The sequence below is a fragment of the Ambystoma mexicanum genome, chromosome 6q (genome assembly GCF_040938575.1).
Source record: "Ambystoma mexicanum isolate Mex_15411 chromosome 6q, UKY_AmexF1_1, whole genome shotgun sequence".
Lineage (NCBI taxonomy): Eukaryota > Metazoa > Chordata > Amphibia > Caudata > Ambystomatidae > Ambystoma > Ambystoma mexicanum.
Genome location: NC_090937.1, coordinates 1368720671 through 1368738046, shown reverse-complemented (window position 1 = coordinate 1368738046; position 17376 = coordinate 1368720671).

The window sequence follows — 17376 nt, the reverse complement described above, 5'->3', positions numbered from 1 at the left end:
GGGGAGAAATGTGACCAGAGCCAGCCTGATCACGAGTTGGTGTTCCTGAGACTCTGCAGTAGGCCATAGTAAGGTCTGACAGGTGAGCATCCCGAACATTAATAGATGTGTCCGTGACAAATCACTTGGGGCCAAGGGTGATGAAACAGCGCGCCTCTCAGCAAGTTGTCCATGTATGGCTCACTACGCATGATCATAAGCCACCTGGTCCGAGACATGCAAAAGATACAACATGTGGACCTGAAACTGGGACCATTGGAAGCAGAGAAGCCACTGAAGAGATCTCATGCACAGCCTTGCAATGCAAGTGTTCCCAGAAGGTTTATGAAAGCAGAGACTAGGAGTAGTTCCTGTGATTGGAGGAAATGGACCATCTGAAAAATGTTTGTCACTCTATTCTTGGGCAGGAATGCCCTGCTCAGGCGAGAGTCCAAGACCGCTCCAATGAATCAGAGGGGCTGGGACAACGAAACCTGAGACTTTTTGAAGTTCAGGGAAAAGCCAAGGCTATGCAATAATGTCCATGTGCAGAGTAGATGCTCTGGCACTAAATCGGGAGAGCGAGCACAGACGAGCCAGTCGTCCAGGCAAGGAAATGCAAGAAGTGGGCCGCCACCACTGCCAGACGCTTGGTGAAAACTCGGTGAGCCAAAGAAAGACCGAATGGCAGGACCTTAAACTGGTAGCGATTTTGGCTTACTCTGAACCTCTGGTACTTCCTGTGTTTTTGATGAATCGGCACGTGGAAGTAAGCATTCTGAAGGTTCAGTGATACCCACAGTGATACCCACCAGTCCTGTTGAACAGCTGCAGATCTTGACTGGATGCAAGCCTCTGTCCTTCTGCAATAGAACATAGGTGTATCAGCCCCTGCCTCGTTCCAAGCAAGGTACCAGTTCGAGCATGCTCTTTGATAGAAGCCGACAGACCTCCTCCAGGAGACAAGTTGGCCTGTGGGTCGTGATCTGGAGAATGCTGTAGAAAATGGAGGCAACACCCTGTTGAATGAACTGCAAGGCCCAAGCGTCGGACAATGTCCTTGACCATTCTGGGCTAAACAGGGAAAGTCTTACCCCACCACTGGTGTTGAGTGGTATAACTCATCACCAAGGTTTTGCACCATGAGGTGCAGCGGGGACTGTGGCTGCACCACACCACTGGGCACCTGTACCTCTAGGGAAGTGCCTACTCTGCATTCTCCCGGGGCAGATTGACCACCTCCTCTTGGGACATAGGCAGGGAAGGGACAAAAAACCCTACCCCGAGATGACAGTACAAAGAACAGCTGCCCGGGGATAGGAATATCATAGATGTGTAATTCGCGGGAAGGAATCCATTCGATTTTAATTTTATCCATGGTGCAACAGGCCAAATGTTGAGGAGTTATAAAAAAAAGTTTAAAAAAAAACAGATTTGCCATTTCCACATCCAGAAAATGCAGCCTCCCGACATCCATCTTCCATGCATATGGGCTTGACTCTGGCACGCTTCCTATGTGCCTCTGGACAGAAATCAGGAACCAATGAGCCACTATGCTCGTGCTGACCCAGGTGCCATGCTGGAATGGGATTAGGATAGAAATGACAAAAGAAAATTGTCACTCAACGGACCAGAGTCATAAATATAAAGCCAGTTAACAGAAAGTAGGACCAGATAACCCCCAAGCTTACAAGGAAACAATAACATTAACAAAAAGGTAGGATAAGAAAAAGAACAAGGTGAACGAAATGACATGATTTACACACTGGCAGGAAAGGAGAGCACAATGAAGATTTTCCATAATAACTTTCAGAAAAGTCTTCATTCCATTAAAGACACGGAGGCGAGTATTATGCTTCCCTTTTTATTATGAAAACTCAAGCAGGTATATTTAAGCCAAGCATAACTTAGAATAAGGCTAGTCTCTTTCACAAAGACAGAGGTTAAATCCAGAATAAGCAGTGCAAGGGGGATAGCAGCAACAGTTGAGTGCAGTTGCAGAAATTGCCACCAGTGTTCAGAGGAGGACGAATTTGACCTCCCAGCGACGAAAGAAGGAAGGGAGCATCAGGCTCTTGAGGGCTGACAGATAGAACTGGAAGGTCAGAGTTACATACCTGGCATACCTCAAAGATATCATTGGCATCTACCGGCCAAAGAGAAATCTCAGGTCGGCAGACGCCAATCTTCTTACACAACATCGAGCGAAACGCGCCCGAGGTACGGGAAGAGCTTTCCATTTCCAAGGAGCTAAAGCATGGAATGCTCTGCCAACATCCCTGCGCAAAACCTCAGACCTCCTTACCTTTCGCAAACAACTAAAAACCTATCTCTTTTCTTCAGAGTAATCCCGTGGCAATCTCCTGCTACAGTATTCTTGCTCTCGGCGTCTGGATGCCCATGGGCTTTGACGCGGTATAAATCTATTAACATAACATAACATACATGAAAGTTGGCCTAGCTCTGACGCTGCAAATACCTTTGGGAGATGTAGTTTAGTTATGTTGTCTTTGTGGGTTGATTTCAGCAAGCAAGCATCTTAAAAAAGGTATACTTTTGCTGAGCTTAAATTTAGCTGCTTCACTTTTTGTGATAAAGAAAGAGGCACATGATGCTTGCCTCCGGCCTTGATATAGAACCTACTCCACTGCTGATGCAGATACTATAGAGCAGATTGCACCATAGCCTCTGGTCATACAGGAATACAGAAGGATATACAAGTACAGTTTGTCTGTTCATTATACCAAGTTTATTTTAATTACAAGACAGTTTGTAGCTTGTAGTACCCAGTGCCTTAAAGAACATCTACATATGGATGGAAAAGGAGGTAATCCGATTCTGTACTACACAGGTGTATCTCAGCTTTCAGCTGGGATGGAGCCTTGCAGGTGTTTTCTCTTTGCTCTCACCGCATCCCCACGAAAGCCTTCAATAATGCTCCTTTTCGCCATGTGATCTTCTGAAGTGGTATATGCAGCTAGTGCGGAGGTGTACAGAGTAATTGTACCAATTGTATCTAGGAGATGCAGCTGGTATTGGACTCTGTGCATAGGATGGTTTATGTGTTGTCTGTTAAAGTAGCAGTTTCCCGTGTTAGGTTTAAAAGCTTCTTTTGAAATGTGCAAGCATGCATGGGGTAGCTGTAAAATTCTTTTTCATTTGTGACCCAAGCCACCAAGTTTATCTCTGAGGGTTTTATGTAGCAGATCTGTTGATGCATTTGCGTAAGTAGGCCTGCATGTCGCAGAGGTTTTATGGGTGGTTCAGCAAACCTAGCTTGGACGCAACAAAGCGCCGTACAAAGACAGCGCATTTGGGGATTACTGATAGGATTTGGGGTAGCAGAGGAGCTGTAATGGGTAGAGGAAGCACAGGACAGGTTGGGGGTGAACTCCAGAGGGGGAAAAAATGGTTAAGTCGAGCGATCAGCGATTGGCAAAATGTTCTTCCTGAAGTTCAGGATGGAGATAGCCAGTCTTACCCACAAGTATTGAGCTGTATTCCTGCAATTTTTGAACTGTGTATTAGGGGTACCAGAGGGAAAGCATAGGCAAATATTCCTAGCCATGTCATCCCCTGAACAGTGACCAATGACTCTTTGTGAATCAGGATGTGAGGCCTAGGTCTTTTGCATTGGTAATTGATGCAAATGGGTTATTTGGAGTGTTCTCTATTTGCTGGACATGCTTTTGAGTATGCATGTCTAGTTCCTACTCACACAGCTTGTGGCAGTTCATTATCCACTAGACAATTATTGACCCCCTGCACATTTTGGGCTACTATACACACCCAAATGCCAAACCAACGGTGCCATTTGCGAAAGATTGTGGTAGTGTGAGACACCCCCACTAACATTGCTGTGCTGCTGTCAGTCCTTATAAATACTAGTGTTCTCCAGATCTGTGTTTAGAAGCTGCAAAATGGTTGGCATATTTCTAGCAATTCCAATACATATACGTGCAAGGCATTCTGTTGTGCTGTCCATACCCTTCAATGGTATAGACTGGAGTCGGTCCTCCTCCCCTTCCCCAACATGTCACTGAGGGGTTGGTTGCAATGGCTATCTGCAAGTAGGGATCATACAACCACTCTGATCAATGAGAACTCTTGGAATGGTCTTCTATAGGAGGGTGAAAGGTACCAAATGGATACAGGACACCCAATAGTTTCATTCATTACTGTTTACAACTCTTCATAAGAGTCCAGATAAACTCCTAGGAATTTCTTGGGCTTTCATGGGATTGCGCTTCACTCTAGGACACTGGAAACCCCCAGATGGTGCAGTAGGAATATGTAACTTACCTGTAACTCCTGTTCTCCAGCACTGGTATCTTTCATAGATTCACATGCTGTTTGAATATTCCACATCAGGTTAGGAATCCTCTGTAACATTAAAGCAGGTTGCCTTTACATTTAAAACTGCTTGTCACTTTAGTGCCCCATTCCAGTCAATTTTGGGTCATATTGCCCACAGCCAAGGAGACAGGTCCCCTTAGCTACACCCTTGGAGGCCATCTTCAGATTTGGCAGCACACGCAATGAGCCATAGGAAGGAGGGTCACATGTGAATATATGATAGAAACCAATGCTGGAAAACAGGAGTTACAGGCAAGTAACTTATTCCTTCTCCAGTATTGGATGTTTAAGACTAAACAGCAGTACCTACAAACAACAAAAACGTTTGGAGGCATAGCTCAACAAAGTAACCAAATCACCTCATGCAAACAGGTTGCGAAGCACTGCTTGGTCACCCCGGGATGCCTCCCTGAAATCCCTACCGATGCAGTAGAACCTTGTGAAGGTACGTAAAGACCTCCACATGGCTGCCCTGCAGATGTTAAGCAGGGGAACACCGAACAGGAACACCATAGTAGAAGCCACAACCCTTGTTGTGTGCGCTATTGGTCTTCATGGAAGGGGCCTGTGGGCCATAGGACAGTGTGAAATACATGCCAACACTGGAAGGGTGTTGACCTTGCCGGAAAATCCAAAAGCTACAAAGAATTGTGATGACTTACAGAATTCTTTAGTGCGAGCCACATACAACTTGAGTGCTCGGGCTACATCCAGGGAATGCAAGGATCGCTCTGCAGGGGATGATGGAGAGTCAAAGAACATCAGCAAAATCAAGGGTTCATTAAGGTGGAATGAAGACGGAACCTTCACCATGAAGGAAGGGTTTGTGCCAAGGATTACCTTAGTCTGATTAAAAGACAAGTAGGGAGGCTTGCAGGAGAGGTCCTGTAGTTTGCCTAACCGCCTGACAGAAGTAATGGCAACTAGGAATGCAGTTTTCCAAGAGCGAAACTACAAAGAGGCAGTGGGCAGAGGCTCGAAAGAAAGATACATAAGCTTTGAGAGGATCACGTTGATATATGATATTTATAGCGTGCCTATAACGTTGAGTTCCCAAGCAGGAGCATGGGCTCTGACATGGGGAACAGTGGGAAACAGTCCCTTGAGGAATTCAATCACCAACCTGTGGGACCAAAGAGAAGAACAAGTTACTTTCTTACCTGGTAACGTTCTTTCGATGGGATGGTCCGACGACATATTCCATATCTATGACAGGTAATGTCCACAGCTGTGCTGCTTCGGAAAATCTTTGGCGTCTGCGTCCTGCGTCGATGACGTTGATGCGCTGTCCCCGAGGACCTCCTCTGACAGCCGACGTCACCCGATGTGATAAGGACGCACAACGCCCATAGCCTCAGTTATAGTATTTTCCCATAACGTGTGCCACCAGTTTTCTGCCAGTCAGACACACAAGGCCTTGCGGAACGCAAGCTGCAATCGCAAAAGAAATTCTGCAGCGGGGAAGGCAGGGAGGGAGCAATATGGAATACATCGTCGGACCATCCCATCGAAAGAACGTTACCAGGTAAGAAAGTAACTTGTTCTTCGAGGGGATTGGGTCCTCCGACGTATTCCATATCTATGACAGACTCCCAAAGCAGTACCAAGCAAGGAGGTGGGAAAGAATTTAGAATACAAATTTAGCATGCCCAATCAAATGCGGAATAGAGAACTGCCTTGCCAAAGGCCAGATCTTGCCCCCTGATGGAATCGAGGGAATAGTGACGTACAAAAGTATGTACTGAAGCCCAGGTGGCTGCATCACAGATGTGACGAATAGGAACTCCCCTCTGCAGGGCAGTAGACACAGCCACTCCTCTGGTAGAATGGGCCCGCAAGCCAGCCGGAGGGTCCTTAACCGCCAAGCGGTAACACTCGGAGATAGCTAAAATAATCCAACGAGACAAAGTCTGTTTTGTCACAGCTTGTCCCAAATGCTTTCCAGCGTAACCAATGAAAAGTTGATCGTCCACTCTGACCCGGGACATGCGCGAGATATAAAAGCTCAATGCTCTCCTAGGATCAAGCCTATGGAGCCTCTCCTCTTCCTTACCAGGATGTGGAGGAGGACAGAACGCTGGAAGAACAACCTTCTGGCTCAAATGAAATTCTGAAACCACCTTCGGAAGAAAAGAAGGACGAACTCTAAGGACAACCCTGTCCTTGTGAAAGGTGGCTTAACTGAAAGTGCCTGTAACTCACTCACTCTGCGAGCGGAAGTAACCAACTAAAAAAACAGTTTTCAGAGTTAACAGCCTCAAAGGGCAAGAATGTAAAGGCTCAAACGGAGCACCCATAAGAAACTTAAGAACTTAAGAACAAGGTTCAAATCCCAACCTAGCACCAAAAAAGGTGACGGAGGGAACACATTAGTGAGCCCTTTCAAAAACTGCGAAATTAAAAGGAATCTTAAAATAGGAACACTCTTCAGACGAGCGCTTAAATATGGACAGTGCCGCCAGGTAACCTTTAATGGTCCCCACTTGCAAGCCCCTGTGGGCCAAAGAAAGCAAAAAAGACAAAACCAAGGGAATGTCGCATTCAAAAGGATCCACATTCTGAACTCTGCACCAGTCGCAGAACTTTCTCCAACGGCACAGAGACTTAGTTGCCGGCCGCCTGGCCGAGAGCAACACCTCCATCACCTCTTCAGGGAGGTCCCATTCCTTATACCTCAACCTTTCAGAAGCCAAGCGTGAAGATTGAGGGATCTGACCTCTGGATGGAGAACCTGACCCCTTCCCGTGAGAGCAGATCGTCTCGGTAGGGAAGACGACATGAAGGGCAGACGGACAAATCTAGAAGGTCCGGGTACCACGTCCTATGGGCCCACGCTGGAGCAATGAGGATCATCCGGGAACCGAACCTCCATAACCTCCGCAACACTTGCGGGATGACGGGGAATGGAGGAAACGCGTACAGCAGTGGGAATGACCACTCCACCACGAACGTGTCACCTAAGGCTCCTTTTGGAGGAAACTCCCGCGAGCAAAACCTTTCGCACTTCCGGTTTACACTGGAGGCGAAGAGATCCACTTGAGGGGTCCCCCAAAGGGCAAAGATCTCTAGGAGAATCTCCTGAGCCAGCTCCCACTCGTGAGAGATCGTGCTCTGCCTGCTCAGAGCGTCGGTCGCCTCATTGTAGTCTCCGGCCAGATGAACTGCCGAGATCGAAACTTCCTGCTGGATGGCCCAGAACTCGAGCTGCATCGCCTCCCTGCACAGCGGAAGTGACCCTGCCCCCCCCCTCCCCCTTTTTGTTGAGGTAGTGCATGGCCACCACGTTGTCTGTCAGAATCAGGACACTCTTCCTGCGCACAGTCGGCAGAAAAGCCTTCAGGGCTAGCCTGACGGCCCTCAGCTCCAACAGATTGATATGGAGTCTGGACTCCGACAGAGACCAATGACCGCTGACGGTCAGCTCGTTGGCATGAGCTCCCCGTCCCGTGAGGGATGCGTCCGTCACGATCGTCACCTCCGGCCAGGGCAGCCAAAATGGGGCACCCTTCATCAGATTGCCCTCGACGGCCCACCACAGAAGGTGGGCTACCAAGGGCGGCACCTGAACAGGGTCCGACAGCCTGCCAGAGGACTGAGACCACTGGAGCTTGAGTGCCCACTGCTAAGATCTCATCTGCAGATGAGCCTCTGGCACCAGAAGAATGCAGGATGCCATGAGGCCGAGCAGTCTCAAGAACTCGGACGCTGGGAGAGTCTGGGAAAACTGAAACTTGTGCACCATCTGCTGAATGTGAAGAGCCCTCACCTGAGGAGGAAAACACTGCCCCAGGGACGTGTCGAGCACTGCTCCGATGTACTGGAGCCGCAGCGTTGGTGTCAAATGGGACTTCTTTAAATTGAGGGAGAAGCCCAGCCTGTGAAGGGAGTGGCAGGTGACGGACAGATGATCCAGGACTTGCTCGGGAGAGCTCCCCCTGATCAACCAATCGTCCAGGTAGGGGTAGACGTGAATCCCCCCTTTCCTGAGATGCGCTGCCACCACCACCATGAGCTTGGTGAAAACCCTCGGGCGGAGGTTAATCCGAACGGCAGGACCCGAAACTGAAAGTGCGAGTCGCCAACCGCGAACCTCAGGTACTTCTTGTGCTTGGGATGGATCGGCATATGGAAGTAAGCATCCTTGAAGTCGAGAGACACCAACCAGTCCTGAAGTTGAAGGGCCTGGAGGACTTGAGAAAGAGTCACCATCTTGAACTTGTCCTTCCTGAGGAGTTTGTTCAAACCGCGCAAGTCCATGATGGGTCTCAAACCCCCGTCTTTCTTTGAGATCAAAAAAGAAGGGGAATACCATCCCTTGTTCCTCTCCGCTACAGGCACCAGTTCTATGGCGCCTTTCTCCAGCAGGGCTTGAATTTCCTGCGCAAGGAGCGGATCCGGACTCTTCAAAGAGAGGTTCCCTGGTGGATTGTCGTGAGACCTCTGCCGAAAAGGAAGACAGTAGCCGTGGGTTATGATCTCCAGAACCCACACATCCGAAGTAATGGCTTGCCACTCTACAAGATGCTGCGCCAGCCTTCCCCCAACCGGCTAACCATGGGACCTGGCCTCATGACTGAGTGGTAGCGGCTGCGGCGTTGCCTGAGGGCAAAGAGGCAACTGCCCGAGCGGCCTTGGCACCTCGAGTATCTTTGTTTCCACCTCTGGCACTCTTACGATGGCCTCTTTGACTGCTAGCTCCTCTCGCTTTACTGAAGGACGAGTAATAGCGAAAGGAACCTCCCCTCCATTGCTGTCCCCTAGGACGAAAAGGCCGAGGTTGGCGAACTGCAGCGCCCAACGACTTCGCTGCAGCTTTGGAGGTCTGCAACCTCTCAAGGCTCTCGTCAGCCTTGCTGCCAAAAAGGTGTTCACCGTCAAAGGGCATGTTGAGGAGCCGGGACTGCACATCAGGACCGAACCCAGACTTCCTCAACCACGCAAACCTGCGCATTACGGTGCTCGCCGCCATGGACCGGCTGACACGATCCGCCAAGCCCAAACCCGACTGAACGGCCTCACACATGGCATCCTTGCCATCTTGAACCATAGCAAGGAAACCATCCCGTTCGTCCCCTTCGGGAATATGATCAGCCGTTAATGCAACACAGTTCCACAGAGTGTGTGTGAAACGAGACAAGGCACATATGGAGTTGGCCGCCCGAAGCGCCATACCCCCAGAAGAAAACAGTTTCTTCGCCCAGCCGTTAAAACATTTGTCGTCCCTATCCGGATGGATGGTAGGATACGACGCCTGCTTTGCCGGGGCCATAGCCGCCTGCACCACCAAACTCTCCGGTGTGGGGTGCCTAGACAAGTAGCAAGGGTCGCGACTGGCTGGACGGTATTTTCGCGACAAAGACTTGCCCACTGCCAGGACACTCTCCGGAGCAGTCCAAGCCGCCGCCGCCACCCTTCTCTGCAAAGCCATATGAAAAGGCAAAACCGGGTCAGTGGGTGGACCGAGATGAAGGATGTCCGTGAGATCATCCTGAACGAACTCCCCTGGGGGAGCCGACCAACCCAAGTACTCGGTAACCCGAGACATAAGGCGCCGATATGACAAATCGGCATGAGTGCCAGGCTCCGGCCGACAAAACTCCACCTCCGGAGAGGTGTCCAATCCACTGGCATCATGCAGTGACTGCCTCAGGTCATCAAACGGACTATGGCCCGAGATAAGTTCATCCGTAACCGTAACCAGACCGCCATCAGAGCCTTCATCACCCTCTGAAATGTACTCCAGGCGGGGAGAGGAAGACCTCTGCGGACCAAAGCAGTGCCGGACCTCAGCCATAGCCTTTTTAGGGGCAAACCCCGTGCCACGGGGCCCCTCCGACACCACCGCCCCGAAAGGCGTCGAGGGCGCCGAGCGAGTCGGCGTCGACAGAAAAGGCATCAACGTCGAGCGAATCAGCGTTGACGTCAGCTGCAACGCCTCCAGCATCGGTGGCGTCGACATAGTCCTCGAAGCCAGAGCTCCGAGCGTGTCTCTCGACAGCCTGGGCGCCGACCACACCCTCGAAGACGGAACCTCGAGAGTAATTGTCGATGACCTCGGCGCCACAGGCGTCAACGTCTTCTTCGAAGATGGCACAGGATCACGCGGTCACGAGCGCGTCGAGGACCGGGACCTGGAACGGGCATGGCGAGAACGGCTACCCTTGTCTGAGCGGGACCTCTCCCGCGAGCCGTGCCGACCACCCGAGCCCGAAGGTGTACGGGTGGTGTCTCTCGACTGGTGCCGACCGACCCCACTCGGAGGCGCAGACGGACCGGTGCCCTGCGATTCCAGAATCACTAGCATCTGCTTCCCAAAGGAAGCCCATTCCTCCGGTGTTGCTTGCATGGAGGGATAAGCGGCCCGCCGACGGGCGGTGTCCTCGGAAGAGGACGGGGAAGGCGACCTATGCCGGCGCTTCCTGGAATGCCTAGAAGAGGCGGAGGAGTGGCGAGACCAACTCCTGGAAGGAGGCCCACCGGAGGACTTCCGACGACGACACGGAGGGTCACCCCTCGAGTCATCGGTCGAAAGCCCTGCAGACCTCGACTTCCGGGGCTTAGACACCCGACCTACCAACAGTTTCTTCTTGCGTTCTCGCAAGGCCTTCTCAGTGAGCGACTGGCAGTCGACACAGTCGTCCGTATCGTGGGCCTCCCCGAGGCACCAGAGGCAGGCGTTGTGCGAGTCCGTGACCGACATCTTGTCCCCGCAGTTCTTGAAGCCCGGACGTGGGGTCGAAGATGAGAAAGACATCGCCACAAACAAACCGAACAGGTTCAACGAACCGAGAAAGAAAACAGTAACTCCAACGAGTCGACGCGTACCGAGATTCACGAAGCGAACACGTTCGCGGAAAAAACGGAACTGAGGCTATGGGCGTTGTGCGTCCTACTTATCACATCGGTTGACGTCTTCCGTCGTAGGAGGTCCTCAGGGACGGCGCATCGACATCATCGACGCAGGACGCAGACGCCAAAGATTTTCCGAAGCAGCACAGCTGTGGACATTACCTGTCAGATATGGAATACGTCGGAGGACCCAATCCCCTCGAAGGAGTGCCAGAGGAACGCGTATATCTTGAGATGCAAAATGCACCTTGATGGAATAGTGCTAAACCAGCATTGGCCAATGACGGGATTTATGGCAAGACGTCTGCTGCCTGAACGTACAACAGGTCCAAACGTTGATGTGTACACCTGATCATGAAGTGCTTCCATTTGCTTTTGTAGCAGGACAATATAGATGGCACTCGTACCATGGCCAAGATGTCTTGGCAGTCTGAAGGTAGCGGTACGCTTCAGAACTCCAAGGATGCAGTAGCCCAGCCATCAAGTTGAGGGCAGGTGGATCATGGTGTCGGATGGACCTGCCATTCCTAGAGGGGAGGCAAGAAAGCAAGGGCAACCTGAAGCAGGGGGATACAGATAAGTGAAGCAGGTCTGAGAATCAAATTTGACACAGCCAAGCCAGGGCCTCTAGGATCATTGTGCAGTGTTGCTGCTTACAGAGGACACGAGGCTGAAACTGAATCAGGGTGGGAGGTGAGGGGTGGGCGGGGATTGTAGAGAAACATTCCTTCTCACAGGAACGAGACTGCATCTCCTAGGCTCCCCGACTGGGGAAACCTGCTTGCAAACTTCAGGCATTTATTGTTGGTAGCATTGCGAACAGATCGATCTCTGGATGACCCCACTTGGAGAAGAGACAGAAAATTTGGTCTTGCTGAAGCTACCATTGGCGGCAGGATCGTAGTTCCCTGCCGAGGAAGCCCACCATCGTAATGTGGATCCCTGGTACATGGAAGGGAAGAAGGAACATGATGTTCACTAGAGCCCACAACCATAAGGCTTGGGCTTCCGCCGACAGAATATCGGTCTCGATGGCCTGCGCAGTTTCATCCACCTTTTTGCTAAATAGATCAATGCAGATGAATGGCATGTCAACAACCTTGGTCTGAACCTCCGGCCGTAAGTTGGTGGGCGTTGAGCCACCCCTGACGGCATAACATAGCTCGGTTACGAATCTTGTGGAATCTGGTTTCTGATGTCGACAACAATGGCGTGGTCTGGCACCTTCGCTTCACGCAGAAGCGCAAGCACACCTTCATGCTTAACGTCAGGTGAAAAGTACATTATTGGCCCCAGCTTGAACCAGCACTCCCGGTAATAGTGGGAGAGAATCACCAAAGAGTTTGCCACTTTGATGGTTGTAGCAGCTTTAGAAATGGCATGCTTGCTAAAAGCATCCAGTTGCTTGCCTGCTGTGTCTGGGGGCACCATGAAAGGAGATGAAGGATTTGCAGGGTTGTTTCGGGCGGCTGCAGAGAAGACAGGTCATTGCTGGGCTGTGTGCAGTGGCATTTAGCTGCGTCATCCAGGACTACTTCTGGAAGCCATCTTTCTTGGGTGGCCCAGGGAATGGATTCCTAATCACCAGAAGGCCGTCCTCCCAAATATCGTCAAGCACAGGGATGGCTACTACTGGCTTTCTGGTAGACTCCCGCCTTTGGTAAAAGAGCCCCTCCTTTTCCTGTTTCTTTGGGAGAAGATCAAATAATTTCACTGCTCACGACAGGAGACCATGCAAAGAGCCAATCTCATCTGGAGGAGCGTCTCAGAGCTAGATCTGCCGACTCGCCATAACCTGGCATCAGATCCTCAAACTCGTCATTAGAATTAGGTCACGGAGAACCATCCGATGGATAATCTGTGTCTGTATCCGTGAGGGCAGCTGATGTCAGAAGTGGAGCCCATGGGGAGGGCCCGGCAGGTGGTGGAAAAAACACACATTTCATAGGAAAAGCACAGGACTGCAAGGAAGGAGGCAACGGTGGCACCGGGAGCCGTTGATGAAGCTCTGGAAACAGTTTGTAACGTTTACAAAATATCCATCGGCATGTCCCATTGAGCAAGAGGGAGTAGGGACCTGGCTAGGTCTGAAGTGTGACAGCCTTGACAGGCGTCTGCTTATCCAGGTTCCAGCTGAGCAGGCACCTGGCTTATGAGGAACTGCTGGTGGTGGCATACTAGAAGGTGGAAGCACACTGCCTTCATCTTCAGAAAAAAAACCTTCCTGTATGCCCATGTCAGTCTTGTCTCCCTGTTGTAGCATCTGTTCAAGAAGGCAGGAAACAGCAGACAGTGCATATGGGGCCAGTGAAAACCATTGGCCCGGGAAGATATGAACGTGCTGACGGGGCGTCTTGGTCCACTGCAACTCTCCTTGGAAAAGACTAAACCAAGTGTCTGTCAGTAGACACGGTCGTTGACAAGGATGTGCTGGTCGACAGGGTGGGTGTAGATGACACTTGAAAACCTCAAACTGATGGAAGCAGGAGAGCAACTCCGGAGTGGACCTACGAAAGGCTGCCGACCAGAGATGGGGACTGCTGCGGAATCCCAAAAAGAAGCGCCCAGACTGTTGTCCACCACCGTCGCCGACCACCGTCGCCGCCGTGCTCCTGTTGCCTAAGAACTTCATTTGATCCAAGGACGCTCTCGCCTGCACCGCTGCCTGCCTTATCCCACCAGAGAAGGCCAGGCCGTCAAGGCGCCGAGGAGCATCCGCCGATGGGTTTCCCGCCACCCAAAGACCACGGAGACGCCGACAACTCGACGCCCTTGCTGGGCCACAGTTCTTCAAACTCTTTCCGGTCCAGAATTATCGACATCGAGGTGTCCCACACGCCTATTCCTTGCAGGACGCTTATGCTTCCAAGTCGACAAGCACCGCTAGGAACAAAGCTGCCACTTCACCGTCGTAGCTCACCCTGTTGTCCGTTGGACGACCCGCGACTCCGATGAGGAACGCTACAAAGCCAGGTACATTGGGGTTGCAGAACTATTGGAAAGTCTCTTGTGAACAATATATGGACTGGGCTTGTGATACATCTTTATTCTACAGGTTTCCCAGGTGGGGGGGATCTTCACACAGAGCTGTGTCTAATGGTAGGGGGCCAGTATTCTGCCAATTGTTCTAACCAACTGCTTTCCTCTAATATCTACTGTTGGTTTCCTTTACAAACTGATTTGTGTGACATTTAACCGTACAGTTGATGCACTTTAATGAGATCTAATAGTAATAGTGGTACCATGTAGAATTGTATATATATTTGCCATTATAGATAACTGAGTACAAAGTGAGTTATCGGGATCGTGTATATAACCTTGAATATTAATTATATAAAGACTGTGTTTTAACTAATACAGTGGGTGGACATTCCTTTGTGGGTGCTTGGAAGACCAGCCTGCATCATCTCCTGAGAAGCTCGGCCTTGATTGCTCGACCATGTACCAATAAAAGAGAATCTTGTCTGGGGTCCTCTGTGCCTCTCCGCTACCATATAGAGAGCAGAAGTATAGACACCCCCCTCCGGTCTTTACAGGCTGCAGATGACAAGTGCCCAATCCTGGGTCATCTTAAAATTCTTAATGTCCTTAGCTAGTTTCTTATGCTTCTTCTTAACGGTATCAGCCATGAACTGACCCATTGTTGCATGGATTTCTTTCATTTCTTTAACGCGTTGTCAATGGCGACGTTGTGAATACATTTTTCTTCTTCATTGTCGAGTTCTTCTTTGATTCTCAAGTGGATGGATTGCGCTGTTGCTATGGTGAGGGCCATTAAGTCCATACTACATTTTGTGGCGATCTGGCTGTAGCCCAAGATGTACTTTATCTTCCAGAAAGAGTGCCGGTTCATGGCACTCGTTTGAAATGGTAGTGACAGGCACCAACCTTTAAGAGAAAGTTATTTGAGTCTGGGGAGCATCAAAGTTTTTAGGAAAGCATACATCTTTTATGTTCAGACATGTAGATTGTTCCCACTGAAGCACTGGTATGACATCCTGTAGTATTGTCATGGGGAACCTTGGTAGTTTAACCAATACATTGAGAGATAACGGGTTAACACTGGAAATAGTTTCTCATTCTCTGGCTGAAGGAGGTACATGGAATAAATACCCTTGCTCTGCTATTTTTCTGGGATCTCGTCTAACCGCCCTCCTCCACAAGTTCATTTTTTGTTTTTTTATTAGCATTTATCTTTTCAAAACAAACCACCCCTTCCCCCACTCTTCCCTCCCTGGTACCCCCCCTTTGTGGAGGAAGTCCACTACCAAGTCCCAGTCCTCACACCTTTGCTGGTCTCCCTGTACCAGTAAGTTACCCACTCCAACGAAACATAATGCCAGTTCTTCGCTAGCCATTCATGTTCCATGGGAGCTGACATCCATTTCCATTTCTGAGCAGTCAAGTAAACGGCTGACATACTGAGAATCATATACGCCTTCCTTTGAGGTTTCATTAACAAAGTGTCCAATGCATCACCCAAGCCCAGCATTGCCTCCCCATTTCTCTGCGTATCTGAGGACTAAATCTACCCTTTCATTGCAATATTAACACTCTTCCAAAATAGTTTCAAAACTGGGCAACCCCACCATATGCGCCCCCAAGTCCTGACAAATGTGCAACCCCGCTAACACTCCCCAGACATATTGGGGTAAAATGTGTGTAATTTTTCAGGTGTTCGAGGCCATTGCACCATTACCTTAACCCACATTTCTCGAATCTGAAGAAATCTCATGTTTTGGAATCCCACGCACACCTCCTGCCATCGCTTCTCCAATATTGGGATGTTCAAGACTCCCCCCCCCCCCCCCCACCCATTGATCCATATACCCCCAATGAACCCGGGTTGGAGATTCTATAAACAATGTATATAATGCTCCAACCATATGTCGGCCACCCGAGTTAGGAATCAAATACTTTTCAAATGGGGTAAGGTCCCTTGTTGCTGCACGTTTGTTTCCTAGCACCTGTAACCAATGTCTCAACTGGGAATAGATAAATCGTTCCCTTTCGGATATATCAAACACTGGTTTGCACTGTTGGAATGTTTTAAGGTCCTGGCCTTCGACCATATCTCCCATCTTCTGACAACCTGCCTCCTCCCATTGCCTAAAAGCTCCTTTCTCTGTACCTGAAACAAACTGGGGGTTACGAAATAGGGGGATGGGAATGTAGTTATACCCATCTGCCGCACCACTTCATTGCATATGTCACCACTCAAAGCCGTGAATTTACTCCTATACATGTTAGCATCGACCGTCTGACACCATAGAACTTCCTCTTGGGGCCTACCGACTACCACTCTATCCACCCGTAACCATAGTTTCCCTTGATTCCCCAAAACCATTTACTTATTATCCGCAACTGGGCTGCTTGATAGTACATTTTGAAATTTGGGTCCCTCATCCCTCCACACTTTATGAGTGCTGTGAACTACAAGCCACCCTTGGTTTTCTCCCTTGCCATATAAAAATCCCCTGCATCCTATTTAAATCCTTAAAGAACTTTAGAGGGACCACTACTGGGAGAGCTTGGAAATAATAGAATACCCTTGTGAGCCCTATCATATTAACAACATTGATCCTACCTATCCACGATCTTAACAGAGAATCACGCTCGTCCAGACAATTTTTAATTGATTCTAACAATGTCGGATAATTGGCAGTTAAAATAACCAACTTGTTGGAATCATTGCATTGGGCTAAGTATTTTAGCCCTTTCTCTGTCCTCAAATACTGACCCAAATCTATGGACAGTACTGTTGAAATGTTACCCCCTTTTAGGACGTTTACTTCAGATTTATGAGTATTAATCTTTAATTCTGCTACTTTGCCGTGATGCCATCACTTTATAGTCTACTCCTCCAAATTGAATTCCTCCAACATTCTTCACCTCCCGGGTCTTAGCTAATAATGGCTCCAGAAGTACAGCATATAACACTGGGGATAATGGACATCACGGTTTTGTACCCCGCGATACCCTAATCCTTGCGAAACATGACCGTTAATGGCTGGTCACAGGACCACCGTCTGATAATTTGCCTTCATCATGCTAAAAAAAAAAAAAACACGTCCATTGTGCGGAACAGAAAGGACCACTACACGGTCAAATGCCTTTTCTGCGTCTAACATTGATATCCCACGCAGCCAGCCCTGATTTGTTAATCTGCTCAATTAGTTGACTCACCATCCT